The following is a 17,270-nucleotide window of genomic DNA, read 5'->3' as shown; positions in this document are numbered from 1 at the left end:
GACAACTGAGCAGGCTGGAAGGACAGTAACTGTGTGTGTAAAATAGACCTGGGATGTTTTTAAAGTAAACTGGCTAGTTCCTCAAAACCATGTTAGGACCTAGCAGATAGTTCGTACTCCTATTTGTGGAACTCCTACCCTACATCATGAAACTATCACGATGTACCCTTAATCCACATTAAATGTAATTTTTCATTTACAATTTAAAGCATATTTATATTCTTTTATTTTTTGTGAGTAATTTAGTTTATCACTATAAATCACAAAACTGATGTTTTGACATTCATTTTGCATTCCCAGAAATTCTTGTAAAGTGAAAATAAAATCTAACAATGAATTATATTTAAATATAGTAAAATTTTTACAAGTACTAAATTCAATGTTTAATGAAGTTAACACATATTTATCAACATTTAATTAAATGTTTTTCCTTTTTGATTTTGCAACTCTCTCAGCATATCTTGAAGCCTATAATGTCCTCCGTAGGTCTCAAACCCTAACAAGCTTGAAGTATCCAAGCGCTGTTAGCTCTAGTGCCTTCTGAGCAAAGCTGCTCTCCAGACGCCTGGTCTCATGACAGCAATGGGTAGGAGTGGAGGCAAATACTGTCTGCCTCAGGGACATCCGCCCCGAACTGCTGACAGAGGGGACTCCACACACTGTCAGAGGCATAAGTCTCCTTTTCATTAATTGATTTTAATGCTGTGGCTTTGGGATGTGACAAAGAAAGAGATGCAGAATCCAATCAGATGTCATTTAATTTCTTTGAAAGTTTTAGTTCAGACTAAAAGAAAATAAACAATGAAAGCAAGATCCAACGAAGCTGTAAAGGAAGCTGCTATAACCTTCAGGCTGGGCACTGACTGACTCAAATCAAATGGAAGATTTCAGGAATAGTATAAACCAGGATAATGGAATCCTAATTAAAAGGGATGCACCTGGAATCCTATGTTATAAAAACCATTAAAAGGGGCTCAGTATGTCTGTAGTGACCCAATCACCTTGTAGGTGTTCTGTTATCTATTGTTGTGTAACAAACTACCTTAAAATTTAGTAGCTTAAAACAACTTGTTATTTTTATATTTCACAATTTCGTTGTCCAGGAGTTCAGATGGGTTCCCTAAGGATGATTTGATTCAGAAGCACAATATCTGGGGCCACAGCTGGCATGACCTGAATGGTAGTAGTCTGGGACAGCTGGCACTGGCCAGGTGTATCTCTCTATATCCAGACATGACACCTGCTAGTTTGGGCTTTTCCATGGCATAGTGGACTCGAGGTCATTAAACTTCTTACATAGCAACTGGCTTCCTTCAGAGTGAACATTAAAACAGATTAGGAGGAGCAACAAGACTTTATTTCTGCCACATTCCATTGATTACAAGGAAGTCAGAAATTTTGAGGAGGTGTAGATTCCCAGAGGCATGGTCCATTGAGGGCGCCATCTTGAAAGACCATCTGCCACATCAGGTCTCTTCCTGGCTCAAGGTCTATGACTGATAAACACCTCAGGTCCTAGAGACAGCAACCCCAATATGACTAGGATAGACAGTAAAACTTAATCCTGGCAAGGCTTAGAATTGTACATAGACAGGTAATAAAATAAATCAAATATTCGGTAATAACTTGGGGCTAAGTTTAGGAACAATTTATATATTTGGCGCTATGTTTAAGAAAATCTGTCATATTCATGTATCTGACAGATTAACTTTGTGATTCCAATTTAAAATGCGTAATTAAATAATTTATTTTGGGCCTGAGTTTTTAGGTGAGAGTGATAAGAGAATAAGTTTGTAAACAATGTTGGAATGTTTAAGGGAATCTAGGATTCGCTATTTTTTTAATTTATTTAGATTTAGGAGAGTGGCTAGGTAAAACAGGTTTTGCTTTTTATGTTAGGCATTCCAAGTGCTTCAAAAGAAATCAAATATATTACACTTGTAAAAGCAGTTTAAAATGTTTGTAAAAGTATAAATAAGTTGTAAATAGGGTTAATTATTTAGCATATTTTGTTCGGAATAAACTGATTAAATGGTAGTCAAAAGCTTCCTTAAGATAATTGTTAAAATTCACTGTATTTATAAATACAATAAAGAAAAATGAACTTTAAGCTTGTGTTCAACTAGGTTTAAAGAGAACCAGGATTTTTAAATTTTTATATTAGTAAATTAAAAATTAATTGTGTTTAAAGTAGGCGCAAATAGTCTTTGGTATGTGTGAAGCAAGCCATGCACACTAAGTACCACAAATTAATACTTCTGATTCAATCTTATTCCTCTGTGCTCCACTAAATTCATCATTCTCATTCTCTGCCTTAGTGTCTCGGAACTATTAACTCTGGTGCTAATCTCTGTTAATCTATTAAGAGTTAAGGTATGAACATCTTACTTAACACTCCTTAAATATGGAAACAGCCTCAGAGGCGGGAGACTGTACACTCAAACACAGATCCAGTTTTGGAGGCCTGAGCTTAGAAGATTAGGGAAGGGAGCTCTTTAAAAAAGAATATGTAAACATATTTAGAATGAAAAATCATAATGAATTACAAATTTTAAAAATATTACAAAATCCAAAGAAATAGTATAATTTTATCAACTAACTGCCTGATACGTTCTATAACATCTTTTTTCTACCTTTTTAAAACTTTTTGGCTGCATACTTGGATTGCCTCTTCATATGACAATGATTTTAATAATAGAGAATAGAAGTAAAATAGAAAAGATTATATATTCTTTTCTCTAGTATGAATGAGCTTGTTCTTCATTATTGATTATTACAAAAGTTTCTTTCAGTTTCACAATTTTTGTTGATAATGCAATGTGAATTTTTAAAACATTTGTCAGATACTTTCTTGTCTCAATACAACCTCTAACCTTCACTTTTATGTGCAATGCTGGCTGGTTGGCACGGTGGCAGTGGGGGTTTTCCTGGGTGCCATGCTTATGCCATAATAGGTAGCAACAACTAGACTATATTGGAATGAACCACACAATAGATCCACTAAACCAAAATCAAATATTTTGCTAAATCTGCTTCTACTTAGCAAGACCTCAATAATGGTGCGGTCTGTCCAAAACGAACATGTCACAGAGAAGTCAGAGTGGTCAAAGGAAAGTGGTCCTAACCAGTCGGGGGAGAAAAATCTTACTTCTCTAGATTGTACCAAACGTGTATCCATGTGATCATACGGCATATATACAATTGTGTCAAACAGTTTTAAATAATTTGGGCTTGATTAGATACACAAAATACATTAATTGTACATCAGTTGAAAATTACTTAAAAGTTTAAAGAATGAAATAGAAATCACCCATCATTCTTCAGTCAAGGCATAATTGCTGTGAATATTTTTGAGAGTTCCTTGTGATATTTTTAAAAACATAGTTGTGATATTTTTATAAACGCAAGATGCAACATTTTGATTAAAACCAAGTTAGAGTAACTCCTTTGCCCATGTGCACCCTTTCCCTCACCGGGATTGCATACGTTGTATAAAAATGGACTCACTAAAATGTAAAAGAACAATTTAAACAATTACCGTGTAACTTATGTAATCAGCCTCTGTTCTGTAGCTGTGACTGCGCCCTCCTCATCCTACCCTTGAGGCTCATGCTAACCGCCCAGGGTGAAGAGGGAAGGTGAGGCTTAGGGAACGGGTGAGAATGCTTCTTCCCATCTTACCTAGTAGGTTTTTTTCTCTTTTAACTTTTAATTTTGATATAATTTTAGACTTACAGAAAAGTTGCAAAAATAGGCAGGAAGTTTCCAAATTCCCTTCACCCAGTTTTCCCTGGTGTTATTAGCTTCTATAACTAATGATAATAGTTCTTCTAATGATAATAGAACTATTATCATACACGGAACCAGGTAACTATTATCAAAACCAGGGAATTAACATTGATACAATGCTCTTAGCTAATCTATGGATTCTATTTACATTTCACTAGTTTTCCCACCAATCTCTTTTTTCTGGTTCTAGGAACTAACCCGGGATTCCACATTGTATCTATTGCCACATCTCCTTCGTCTCGTCTGTGACAATTCCTTAGTCTTTCTTTGTCTTCTACAACTTTGGTACTCACAGCATACTGACCAGTTGTTTTGTAGAACATACTTTGATTTGGGTTTGTCTGTTTGTCCTGATTTGATTGAGTTTATGTGTATTTGGCAAGAATACCACAGAAGGGATGTGCTCTTCCCAGTGCATCACATTAGGAGACACATGATGTCTGTATGTCTTATTACTGATGATGACAACTTTGATCACTCAGTTATGTTGCCTGTGCCAGGTTTCTTCTCTGTAAAGTTACTGTTCTTACCTTTGTAATTAATAACTGTCTTGTGGGTAGATGCTTTGAGGCTATGTGAATATCCTGTTTTTCATCACACTAATTTTAGCATCCATTGATGGGTCTTATTCTTATCTGCACTAATAGGATTTTTAAAAGCTATATTTCTGAATTTGGGACCCAAGCCAATAAGGCAAGATTATGGCCTACCCATTCCTGAATATTTAATTTTCATTAATCCTTCAGTTGATGGAATATCTTTTAAACATTTTTTTCAAGAAAAGTAATATGTGAAATGTTTCCTCAGCCCTCATACAATGAACATCTATGTCTGTGGCTCTTCCCCATGAGGTCTGACCTGAGGAGGCACACTTCTTCACAGTGAAGCTCAATGGATGCTGCCCCATTGTTTGTTGCTGTTAACCTGTGGTTCCTTTATAGAAGCAGCTGCCCCTTTCTCTTCCTGAATTCCGGAGAACAGTTTTCTTCTTATAATTTGAAAGTCTGGTCAGGAAAGACATAGAGATGTCTTTCAGTGATTGTGTTTCAACTATGGTACTTTCAGTCCACACATTCCTTTGGACATGCATGCGTTTAGAGATTTCAGTTTAGGAAAGGTGTGCTCAGGTAGGTCTTTCATCACTGCTTTTGTTCTTGCTGTCTTGATTTCTCCCTAAGAGTCATGCATATTTCTGAGGTAAGATCATGCTTCTTTAGGTGTCTATTTTGACTGTCTCCTTCACTGTTTTATCTTTGTGACCTTCCTTTACATTACAGAGAGATTTCTCATCTATATCAATCATTCAATTTTCTGTAATGTCATTTTATTCTTTATTCTCATCAAAGGGTATTTAAATTATTCTGCTGAATTTCTAATTTGGGGGAAGATCTTCACTTCATGTATCTGCCTTTTTGTTTCATCGTCTTCTTTTTTCATCTCAGCCTGTTCTTTATTATTTTTTCCTATTTAATAGAGACCATAGCTTCTCACACATTACTGAGGGTAGTGAACGGTTTTCTAAAAGTTTCTTCTTTAGAAATTCCTATAGCTTCAGGGTGATGTTTGCATTCTGCAATCTTGAAAGGTTTTTTTTTTAATTTTAAGCAAAGTCCATATATTTTTGTTTCTTGTATATTCATCTTTGAATGAGGAAAACCCCAACAGACCTGGCTTTTTGCCTCGGACCTATTGTTGCTTTCTTTAACATCGGTCTGTGGTATTTTTTATAGTAGCCCAAAGGGGCTAAGACACATCTCAACTAAATACAGCACCAGTTTAGGATCACAGTATAGCACAGTATAGGATCTGGAACCAGAAAGGAAAAGGAAAGTTGAGACAACCAGAAAAATTTGAATAGAGTCTATCAATTGAATGCTTGTACTGTCACAATGCTGATTTTATGATTGGGTGGGTTAGAGGGTGGTGAGGTAAGAGAATGCCCTCGTTTTTGGGAGTGACACACTTTAGTATTTGGGGGTAATGGGGCATCATGTCAGAGTGTGTGTGTGTGTGTACACATATACACATACACAGAGAGAAAAGGGTGTGTATGTGTACACATATACATAGAGAGAGAAGGAATTGTGTGTGTACACATATGCTTATATACAAAGAGAGAATGGGGTGTGTGTGTGTGTGCACATATACACAGACACAGAGAGAAAAGGGTGTGTGTGTGTACACATATACATACACATAGAGAGAGAAGGGGGAGGGGTGGAGGAGGAGGATGGAGACCATATAGTAATTGGGGAATCTAAGCAAAGGGGAAGCTGGAGTTCTTTATATTGTTCTTGCAACTTTTCTATAGATTTAAAACTATTTCAAAAAAACAATACTTGTCTTAAAAAAGCTAACAGAAATTTATGACCAAGACCTTAAGTTTCATAATAAAGAACAGGAGCAGAAACTTGGCGTCCCAAATTAAACTAAACTAAATGCTAAAAAATGGTGCTGAACAAAAGACTCCAAATTGTGAAAGAAATCCTGAGAAAAAACAACAAAGCTGGAGGCATCACAATCCCTGACTTCAAAATATACTACAAAGCTATGGTAATCAAAACAGCATGGTACTGGTACAAAAACAAGCACACAGATCAATGGAACAGAATTTAAAGGCCAGAAGCAAAACCACACATCTATGGGCAGCTAATCTTTGACAAAGGAGCTGAGAATATACAATGTAGAAAGGAAAATCTCTTCAACAAATGGTGTTGGGAAAACTGGACAGCCACATGTAAAAGAATGAAAGTAAATCATTCCCTTATGCTATTCACAAAAATAAACTCAAAATGGATCAAAGAATTGAAAGTAAGCCCTGAAACCATAGGACTTCTAGAAGAAAATATAGGCAGTACACTCTTTGACGTTGGTTTTAAAAGGGTTTTTTCAGACACCCTGTCTTCTCGGACAAGGGAAACAATACAAAGAATAAACAAATGGGACTTCATCAAACTAAAGAGCTTCTACAAGGCAAAGGAAAACAGTATTGAAATGAAAAGACAACCCACCAACAAGGAAAAAATATTTGCAAATCATATATCTGACAAAGGGTTAATCTCTGTAATAGATAAGGAACTTATGCAACTCATCAACAAAAAATCAAACAACTCAATGAAAAAATGGGCCAGGGATATGACCAGACATTTCTCCAAAGAAGATATAAGGATGGCCAATAGGCACATGATAAGATGCTCATCATCACTGATCATCATAGAAATGAAATCAAAACCACACTAAGATATCACTTTATACCCATTAGAATGGCTATAATCACCAAGACAAAAAATAACAAATGTTGGAGAGGTTGTGGAGAAAAAGGAACCCTCGTACACTGCGGGCAGGGATGCAAACTGGTGCAGCCACTATGGAAAACAGTGTGGAGAGTCCTCAACCATATGACCCTGGCATCCCACTACTGGGTATCTATCCAAAGAACTTGAAATCAGCAACTCAAAGAGACTTGTGCACCCCTATGTTCACTGCAGCATTATTCACAATAGCCAAGATGTGGAAGCAACCCAAGTGCCCATTGACTGATAAATAGATAAAGAAGATATGGTATATATATACAATGGAATACTACTCAGCCATAAAAAGACAAAATTGTCCCATTCACAACAACATGGATGGAACTGGAGGGTATTGTGTTAAGTGAAATAAGCCAGATAGAGAAAGACAAATACTGTATGATTTCACTCGTATGTGGAAGATAAACAACATGGACAAAGAGAACATATTAGTGATTACCAGGGAGAAGTGGGATGGGGAGTGAGCAAAAAAGGTGAAAGAACACACCTATAAGATGACTGAAAATTAATAATGTACAACTGAAATTTCACAATGTTGTAAACTATCATAACCTCGATAAAAAAAAAGAAAAAGAAATGGTGGTAAGTTCTGAAATAAAAATGTTTGTTTCATTTCTCTCATCACTTTTGTTGACTTCCGCCATGTGTCATGCTCTGTTTCAGGTGCTGGCCTGCACATCAAGATGGATAAGACAGGTGTCCTAATGAAGGAGACTGATACATACAAACACAATTAGGAACTGCAGCCAAGGTGGTACAAGGAATCCACGCTTTAATCACCCTCTCTGATCAAAAGATATAGCAATGACTGGTGGTCAATTGATAAAATAAGGCCATTGTAGTAAGACGCTCTAATACCTTAGCAGCCTACGTAAGCAAACCAAAGTATAAGCCTGTAAATGCCTCAAGGTTAAGAAATCAAAACCTAAGGACCACCTACCACAAACAGCCAACTAGTCTTTTCCAAACAAGGCAAATGGTTAAGGTAGAGCCAATTAAACAGCTTCCTCGTCTTGCTTCCACCTTTTCTCTGTAAAAGTCTTTTCCCAGCTTCTGTCAGTGGGGCACTTCTAACCACTTCTGCTTCAGAACTGACTGATTTGAGTCAATTTTCGCTCAAATGAACACTTAAAAATTTTAGTATGCCTCAGTTTATCTTTTAATACTGGTAAAATATAAAAAGAGAAAGTGAAAATGACTTAGCTGAACTCAGAAACCAGAGAAACATTTCTATGGGCTGGAAGCTGAGCAGGGAACAGGGCTGAAGGTGATCCCAGCCCTGATATCAGTTTGGCTACATTAAGCCCAGCATATATGGTGTTAAAACCAAAGCCCTCTTTCCCTGCTCACTCCCTGGCTCCCTGGCTCCAGAATCCACCATCCACCATGGAGACAACTGGCCAAGGACCACCACCTGTGTTCCTTATCGTCTCCTCCTTCTCTCTGCAGGTAGTCTCAAGGCCACGCACACAGCCTGGTGGGAAAGCTCTGACCAGCAAGGCCATATGCTCCCCCTCCCCTACCTAAAATCCCCAATAAAAACCCTTCCTTTTAGCTTTTCGGGGAGTTTGGGATTTCACCATTAGCTGCCCTCTCTCCTTGCCCAGTGCTGTGCAATAATAAAATTCCTACTTTCTTCCACTACACCCAGTGTCAGAGATTGGCTTGCTGTGCAATGGGTAAGCGAACCTACTTCAGGTCTAATATCTAAGGGACAGGCTCTGCACCTGGAAAAAGGCCCTGTGACCAGGGTTGAGATCCTGCCTGGAAAAGCCGACAAAAAACAAGCCCTATTCCAGAGGGAAAGGTGGGGTCGGGGGAAGGGCTGTGTAAGCTGAGCTCGGGCTGGGGTGGAGATCTTGCTGACTGTGAAAGGCAGCTAGAAACAGAAGAAGACTCTGAATTGAGCAGTTAGAAATCTCGGATTGGGAAGAAGGATAATCAGGAACTCACACAGTTCGAGGCGCTTTACACATATTAACTCCTGTAACTGTCTCACAACCCATCGGGGAAGAGCACTGAGGTGCAGAGAGTCTAATTAACTTGTCCAAGCTGACACCACTAACAATAGTGGGCAGAACTGGTTTTTCAGCCAGCGCTCTTGAGCAAAGCAGATTCTCCTTACAGCAGAATGGTGGAAATTCCAGCATGCCTCCCCTTTAACTCTGCCTCAAAATGACTCAGGTTCTGTTAAATATCTTATTTTGAATAGCAATACAAATTGGCAATTATCACTTTTTAAAAAATCATTCTATGATGCACATTTTTCCACATTTCAATATCTCTAAAATTTGAAAGTTTCCCAGAATTTCTGTTGGCCACCAGTCTTTTGTGATGTGGTGGTCCCTGACAGGTGATAAGATGATAAGACAGATGAGGGTCAGAGGCATGAAGAAAATTCTGAGGATGTTCTAAGAAATGTTCTGTCACCCATGCTCTAATTACCACAAAGACCAATGTGATGTAAAAGATATGAACATCAGTGTGTGAATCCAAAAAGCTGACGACGGTGTAGGAGCACCTTAGTCCCCGACTTTTACACATGTACAGAGTTATATACAATACAAATTGACATCTAGGGGCCAGCTGGTGGTGTAGCGGTTAAGCTCACGCACTCCGCTTCAGTGGCCTGGGGTTTGGGGGTTCAGATCCCAGGCACAGACCTAGCTCGTCAAGCCATGCAGTGGCTGTGTCCCACATAAAATGGAGGAAGACTGGCACAGACGTTAGCTCAGGGCCAGTCTTCTCCACACACACATGCACACAAATTGACTTCTAACTCAAAATAACTCTTTTTGATAAGTATAAAATAAAAATTACGTGTGATAACACAGCATTATGGCAAGATTTAATTGGCAGGGTTTTTCCCTTTAGTGGTACATAAAATAGTGCTGACTGTTTAGCACTCTCACTGGCAATCAATGACACCCTGGATTTCATAAAATATGACACATTGCTTTTGTTTAACTCATAGCTACTATCTGGGGATTAGTTCTGTGACACTGTCTTTGATACCCTCAATATCAATCCAGGCTGGGGATGAACCCAAATTACCATTCAAAGGTCTACCTCTTACTTGGAGGCCTGGCAGGCCCGGTGAGGGCAGCTCCACACCTGCCGGACAGGAGGGGCGAGCTCAGGGTAAACCCCAAGCAAGAGAGAGAACAGAAAAATCTCCTACTCGAAAAGAGCCTGCTACTAAATGTCCGGAATCCCATGACATTTTACAAAATAGCCAATAGACCAAAAAAACCAGAATACGAATTCTCTTCAGATGAAATCCAGTTTATGGAGCAGTATAAAAAAATACATAAAAATAAAGATGTTTATGATATTCAAAGAGATAAATGAAGACATAATTTGCATTAAAAATAACAGACAGTTTTAAAGGCAGCAATTAAAGATAGGATATGATAATTATTTAAAAAAGATTCTTGACATAAATTTAGATGTCAATAAAGCAACGTGAATCTAGTGAGCCTCAACACGTGTATAAGACCGCCTTTAAGTGCTGTGCATCCGTGGCTGTCCCAGCATTCACACACACTATGAGGTAAACGCTCTTATCCCCATTTTCCGGATGAGGAAAGTGAGGTCCAGAGAAGCTAGTAAGTTGTCCAAGCCTGGTCAGCTAACGAGTTACAGAAATGGAACTGAACCTAGACAGACTGGCAGCAGAGCCCCAGCTCTTAAACACCCCCAATTCTGCTTCTGCCTAAATCCTGAATGGAGCTTTGAAGAGAGGATGTGTGAGTTTGAAGATTGGAGAACTGAAATAAATCTAAACAGAATTTGGCACAAAACTGTCTTTAGCACAAAATTCACAAAGAGACAGATAATTAAATAGCAGGTTTAAGACACAGAGGATACAAGGAAAGGACCCAACACTTATGTATCAGGAGTTCTAGAAGAAAGAATGAAAGAAATGGTGAAGAGGCAGTATTTGACGAAATAATGGGGAAGAATTTTCCAAAATTAAATGAAGATGCGACTCTTGAATGGACTGTTGAAGAGAGAATTTTTGAATTGGAAGATTAGAGAATCGAAGTAAATCTAAACAGAATTTAACAATACGACAGAAACCAAGGGCATATTACCCACGAAGGACCGGACACAGAGCACACTTCTCATCAGCTACAGTAGATGACAAGGGGGTAATACTTTAATGTGTTAAAAGAATATGGTAGTGAACGGGATTTTGTGCTCAGTAAATGAATCATTAAAGAGTAAAGGAAAAATAAAGGGAATTAGTCACAGATCCTCACTAAAAGACCTACAAAGTATCATATGTCAGCAAGAAAAAAGTGCATTAAGGATAAAAGAAACAATGGTAACGTACATTGACAAGTGACAATTTAATTAGCTACCGAATGTATTAAAAAAGGGTTTATGTTAAAAAAAGAAGAGAAATAAAACATGTAATAAAAATAAGAAGGGGGAGTGTCCTAAGGGTAAAACCCTCCAAGGTCCTTTCTGTGGTCAACTCTACGCTCTGTTAGAACAATTCACAGCTGGGCATCTGTGTGTTACAAATCTCAGCATAGCCCCTGTAGCAGGCTGAAAATGCCTCCGAAGACGTCCTCCTCTGCATCCTCGGAACCTGAGAACATTGTCTTATGTGGCAAAGACTTTGCAGATGTGATTTTAAGTTAAGCACCCTGAGACGGAGAGGTTATCTTGGGTTATCTGGGTGGGCTCTAAATACAAGCACAAGTGTTCTTCTAGCAGGGAGGCAGAGGGAGATCTGACAACAGGGGAGAAGACAACAAAGGCAACAGAGGTGGACCTTAGAGTGACACGGCACAAACCGGGGCACGCTGGCACCTACCAGAAGTTGAAAGAGGCAAGGTAGGATTCAGTCCTGGAGACTCTGTGGGGAGCGCAGCCCTGCTTCCGTCTTGGTTCTGGACTTTGGGCCTCCAGAGCTGTGAAAGAGTAAATTCGTCTTGTTTCAAGCCACAAAGTTTGTGATAATTTGTTACAGCAGCTACAGGAAGCTAATGAAGATCCTAAATTTAAAACAAAACAAAATATCTTTCTCTAGTTTAAAACAAAAGAGGTAAAAAGAAATTCATGTATAATAACAATAACAATTATAATGTACCCATAAATAATTTAACAAATAAACAGATATGGAAGACTTCAGTGGAGAAGATTTCAAAATATTATTAATTACCACTAAGGAAGGAGCAAGAGAGAGAGGAGGAAGGGAAGGGCTTGAAATCAAGCCTTGAGAATATCTCTAACGTCTTACATCCTTAAAAATATCTGAAGAAAATATGGCAGAATGTTGAGTCCTTTAAATTCAGTAGTGGGTATATTAATGTTATAATATTCTCTTTTCTTGTTTTTATATTTGAAATGTTTCACAATAAAAAAATAAAAGAACAAAAGCAAAAATAAATAAAATACCATGGGGCCCTTTCGTATCAAAGTGGAAAGAGAATTCAAAAGATAGGCTCTGTCTTCCTGCTGGATGTTTGTTTGTAGATGAAGCCTTGGAAGCTGTTGAGAGAAGCAGCTTCGCATGCACGTGACATCGGCAAGGGCTCTGGGAGCCCGGCAGCGACTGAGGTTGGCATTTGGCAAAGACAGAAGGGAGGGACCATCCCCCAGTATGAGGGAAGGTGGATATGCTGGGCCTGAGATATCACGTGTTCTTCTCTTAGTTTTAAAGAGATTCTACAGCACAGTTCAAACAAACGCTTTCAACAATCTTTTTTGGTTTTTGTTTGCTTTTTTTTTTAATGCACTTCTTTTTCAGATAACTTGGAAGAGACAGAAATATCCCCTGAACTCTAGTAACTGAGCCCGGTTGTGTGGGAAAGAGAACCTGCCTCCAGATCAGTGAGAGGTCGTGTGATGGGGAGGGAGGTCTGAACCCGAGCCAGGAACCGGGTTCCAAGTCTCAGTCTACAAGTAACTCGCTGGGAGGTCTCTACGATTTCCATCACCTATAAAATGAGGAAATACATGTAAACAACCGCTAAGGTCATTGTTGACATTATCATGCTACAGCCACCTCGCAGTGTTTTCGTGCCTTTTATACATTAAATAAGCCAACCAAATAAATATCTTTTTCTCCCTTAAGATCCCCCAGTAATGAATGAAAAGTGAGAAACCTGGATTCTGGAATGGAAGCAATTTGTCTCTTCTTTTTGAATGAATTTCGTCATCACCATCAGGATTGTCTTTGAGAAAACAGAACTATGAGATGACAAGTCTTCATTCTTGGAACTTTGGTCTGATGATTTTATTTAATGAATATTTTTGATATTTTTCAACTATATTAAGAGAATTCTGAAGACCTCTACCCAGAGAAGAAAATATCTGAGCAAGTATTGTAAAAGAGAACCCAAGGAAATAGTTAGGTTAATGAGCTCAATCCACTTGTTTACATATTCACTCTTCACTAAAGGAAATAATAACCTACTGGACAGCTGTGGCAGAGACCACTAACAGCCCCTGAGGTCCACTCTCTCCTTCTCCCTTTTATTGATATAATCACTAGAGTGTTAACTGGGTAATTGGCTTCCTAGCTACCAATTGCCTTTCTCAGCCTCCTTTGTGCCTCCATCTGGAGTCTGGCCAACGGATGCAAGAGGAAGTTACAAGAGCAACTTCTATGTCTCATCCTCTAAAAGGAGAAATTGCATGCACTTTACTCTCTTTCCCCCTCCTGCAGATTGAAATTCAGATGTGGTGCTAGTGAGGCAGCTTTGATTTGTGAAGAACAGATGCTTGGGGATGACAATGATGGAGCAACAAAACAAAAGGACCCTGGCCCCTGGATGATGCTGTGGAGCAGAGCTCTCTCCCAGGACTGCAGACTGCTCGCCTGTGCACTTTGATGTGAGAGAGAAGTTAAAATCTATCTTGTTTCAGCCCCGAAGTTGTGGGTGTCTTTGTCACAGTAGCTTAACCTGTGCCCGAGTTAATGCAATGACTGAAAAGGAACTCAAGATTTTCACAGAAGTCCCAGAGGAGAGGGGAACTTTTATTAAGGATCTGTAACTGCCAGTAAGACCAGGAACAAATACTAGCTTGAATCTAAATGCAAGGAAATGATCAGAAAAATCCATATAGATGGACATTCTGCAAAACAACTGGCCTGGATCCTTAAAAGTTGTCAGTGGCATAAAAGACAAAAAGAGGCTGGGGTATTAATTAGATTAAAGAAGTCTAAAGAACCATGACAAGTAAATACAATACATGAGCCTTGATTGGACCCTAAATCCAAATATTTTTGAAATTTATTATATGTTTATACCACATATATTATAGCATTATATACATATAGCATTATTGCTACAAGTGGAGGAATTAGAATATGAAGTGTGTGTTGGATAATAAAGCAGCGTGGGTGCTGGCTGTCTCGAGGATTGCAGCTGCAGTGTGGTTATGGAGGAGAACACAGGAAACACGCTGAACCAGTTAAGGGGAAAGTGTTTAATGTCCACAAGTTATTTCCAAATGTTCGAGTAAACTAATAATAATAGAAGTAATAATAATTTTTATATATGGCAAAATATTAACAATTTATGAATCTAGGTGAATGTAGGTGAGGAGCATATTGACATTCTTTGTACTTTTCTTACAATATTTCCGTAGATTTGCAATTTTAAAAACATAAAATATTGGAAGATAACTGGCAGAAAATATACATGAATATCTTTTAGACTTTAAGCTGGGAGAAATATTCTTAAATTGGTTATATAAGAAAAGATTGATATATTTAACTACATTAAAATTAAAGAATTTTGTTCATCAAAGAAACTCTAATTCTGTTTATGATATTTAAGGTTTTTGTTATCTGCTTGACTTTCCCCATTAGAAATGTAGCTTCTGGAGGGGAAGAACGTTGATACTGTATTCCTAGTGCTTACACCAGCATCAGCATACAGTAGTTGCTCAGTACATATACGGTGACTGAATTACTGAAGGAAGGAATGAATGAGTTATATGAGTAAATTCTAATGTTTGTTAGTAATCCTTTAAACCAAATTATAAAGTATTGTGGCTCGATGGGCTTGGTTAAGATCTGGTTTTGAACAACAGTTCCGGAATGCTAACTTAATTATGTCATTTAATCTTGTCACTGAATCCCAAGGGTTAGTCTGGTGACAGACTGCCTGAGTTCAAATTCTGATGCTCTCAGTAAGTAGCTACAGAGCAGTGATCACAGACAAGTCACATAAGTTCACTAAGCCACAGTTTCCTTACCTTTAAAATTGGGGAAAATACTAGTGGCTACTTGCTAGGGTTGTTGTGAACAGTTAAATGAATCATACACACAGATCAAAGTGTGGGCTTCATCCAGAACTCAGCAGTGGAGGGCTGATGTGGCCTCCAGGGCTGGATCTGGTCCTTCCCTTCTCTCCACCGTCTTCCATCTGCTCCCACTTTGTGTTTACCCTCCAGTCACTGTGTTCCTCATTTCCATGAATACTCATGCTCTCATTCATCTAAAGGCCTTCGCGTGTGCTGCTGCCGTGGCATAGAACACCCTTTCCTGGTGGTTTATCTGATCGCTCTCAATGTGCATATCTCATCTCAGAACCTCTCCCCCAGAGGGAACCTCCTCACACCTCGGCCCCAGTTTAGTTAGGCAGCCTCCTATGTGCTCACATAGGCCCCTCATAGCCAGACGCTACTGAATAAGGGCTCAGCAATTGTTAAATGAGTGAATTGTAGCACCATTCCCAACAAGACCAGACAGCTTCCTAAATGTACTGAGCCGGCACAAAGGTATTCAATGGAGAATTTTAAAAACTAACAGAGACTAAGAGTCGCTAAGGAGTGCTTCCTCTCTTTCTCATCCCTATACCATCCTCTGCGCTTATTCACGCCCCTCCAGCTCGAGACAGAGGGAACTGTTAAATCACTCCTTGACCACCCCCCAGGCCCTGGCCACATCCCCCCAGCTTGTAGAAATACACAGTTAGTTTTCTGTGATTTTAGGCACCTCTTTGAAAAAGAGAGCTCAGTGAAACTTCCCTGCTCACACTCAGAGCGGCAACTCAGCACTGGGGTTTGAACTGTTGGAAAGCTGAAACCACCCAACATGTGCCACTGTTTTGTTCCCTTGTGAGTCACTGAACCTGGCATCTGGCCTGATAATGTCCTATTAATATGAGGTATGAGTATCCGTGGCATGCAGGAGTAAGGAAGGGTCTGTCTCCTATCACTGTAACCTTGACAGGAAGTGGCTTTGAAGATGACCGCTTGCCTAAAGGTAAAACATGTTGGCAAGACAGAGCTTCCCTCTGACTACTCCATTCCTTCCACTGCCCTCTGGCTTGATTCCTATTCCCAGCATTTAAACACGTTGTCCTCTTTTCTGTCTGAGCACAGCTTGTGTCATCTCTGTCAGATTGCCTTCCAGGGCAGACACCCAAGCTTCAAGGACTCACAGTCTGTACTCAGACCATCTTATGGGCATCTGAGGTGGGGCACACATATTCCCTCGGAGCTGAGCTCTGCTGACGTTGAAGAGTCTGCACACCTGAGGGGCATGCATCTTGTCTTCTCACGGTGAGTTTGTGAGGGTAAACCATACTAAGTGTTAGCCACAGAAACTGAACACAGTATCAAAGACGCATGTGCTGTAGAAGAAGAACATGGATGTTAGAGGAGAGCAAAACTGCTCTTATCCAAAAATTGACCAAAATACCACATTGTGTCATATATTCCATTATTCTACCTATTTCATCAGGATTTGTGGAGGCAGAAAATTCTTACATTTGGTTCAATTCAAGAAATAATTGATGAGCAACAACTGTATGCCGGTAATATGTAAGGTGCTGTAGAAGATACAAAAGACGAAGCCTGGTCCTTTCCCTGAGAAACAGAGACCAGTTATTCCAGTTGTAATCCCACCTTTATCATTTCACTAGCAAAAGCACTCATATTTTCTTTTCTCTCTTTACCTATAAGTTATCTATTTCTTTTAATTTAGTTTCCCATGCCTGGAATCTTTCTATCCAGTTCATTTAACACTTTCTTAAGGTACATTCTAGAACTATACACACAGTCTTTCGACTTTAGACAAAACATGAATTTCTATAAGATGGAGTCATATTTTCTGCTTATTTCTCATTGTTTTTGGGTGATATCCAATGGCAGATTGATGCTGATTGCCTTTAGGAGTACATTGGAATGATGTCTGTC

At 39.0% G+C, this 17,270-nt stretch overlaps 1 long non-coding RNA gene across 1 annotated transcript in view; it reads right to left on the bottom strand.

The window, feature by feature from the left end:
• LOC139044968 (uncharacterized) overlaps window positions 1-12,644 on the bottom strand; it is a 30,740-nt gene extending 18,096 nt beyond the window's left edge. Inside the window, exons 1-2 of the long non-coding RNA XR_011502456.1 lie at window positions 12,513-12,644; window positions 11,929-12,025 (exon numbers count right to left, since the gene is read on the bottom strand). This is a non-coding gene — a long non-coding RNA (uncharacterized lncRNA). The remainder of the gene's footprint in view (window positions 1-11,928; window positions 12,026-12,512) is intronic.
• Between the last annotated feature and the right edge of the window lie 4,626 nt (window positions 12,645-17,270).

The sequence above is a fragment of the Equus asinus genome, chromosome 3 (assembly GCF_041296235.1).
Source record: "Equus asinus isolate D_3611 breed Donkey chromosome 3, EquAss-T2T_v2, whole genome shotgun sequence".
Lineage (NCBI taxonomy): Eukaryota > Metazoa > Chordata > Mammalia > Perissodactyla > Equidae > Equus > Equus asinus.
This window is presented reverse-complemented; position numbering and strand designations above follow the sequence as displayed.